The sequence below is a fragment of the Megalops cyprinoides genome, chromosome 18 (assembly GCF_013368585.1).
Source record: "Megalops cyprinoides isolate fMegCyp1 chromosome 18, fMegCyp1.pri, whole genome shotgun sequence".
NCBI lineage: Eukaryota > Metazoa > Chordata > Actinopteri > Elopiformes > Megalopidae > Megalops > Megalops cyprinoides.
In genome coordinates, this window is record NC_050600.1 from 26,233,039 (window position 1) to 26,234,038 (window position 1,000).

Sequence of the window (1,000 nt, forward strand, 5' to 3'; positions counted from 1 at the left end):
GCATCAGATTTTTTTTGTATGTGTAACTCATAATTGCTTTATATAATTTATGGCCATAATCTTGGCCTCCATTAGGATCCATCATACTGTAGCCTGAAAGAAGCTTTTCTGAGCAAATGGAGGTGCTTGATGAGTGAAAAAGGTGCCAAAGCGGCATGAGTGTTACGTGCGAGTGCCGTGCTTTTTGAGGTGTCACATTTCTCGATGTGAGCTGCCGCTTTGTCCGCGATGCACGGTTGTAAGAGGGGGAAATGATGCAACAGCTGGAAAATAAAATGACAAATGCACTCAGGTTTGATTCAGGTTCTTTTAATCAGAGAACCAGGAAAGGAAACAAAATCAGGACGGAAATGTTCAACCTAAACACCCGGATTCAGTCAACCATGTATGTCAGTGAACAAGTAAGAAAGGGAACCAGTGCCATCAAGGGAGTCTTCAAGCCTCCCCATGGATAACGGTGTGTTTTTTTTCAAAGTAGAGCTGGAACCAGGCTGGCTCATTAAACCCCAGTGGAAAACAGTGGAAAACAGGTCACAGGGGAAGGCTTATGCGGTTCACAGTCTGATTCACACTAGTCAGGCCCTCAAAGATCCCACGGATTCAACTTATACCTAGTGGTACCTTGCTTCTGTAAGTGTGTGAAGAGACCTGGAGGGAATAAGGTTCCCTCTCATGGACCATGACAGCTTTGATGTCACATTTATTTTATAGGCCTTACCTGAGCTGATTCGACCATCAATTACATTTCTGGTAAGCTCTTAAGCCATGTTAGTGTATTACATGCGCATTTGCTACCACTGATGTGAATGCGCATAATACAGGGAATGACAGTCCTAATCACAGTGATGCCCTTCCCTTTCCAGTTCTACACTTGCAATAAAGTGAAACATAAATCTGTGCAAAGCAAGGTCTGAATGCATGCTGCCCAAAGTTATGACTGCATCTGACCAATCAGGCAAAGACAGGAAAGAATCAGTAGTTTTTAAAGGAACAATTTCTA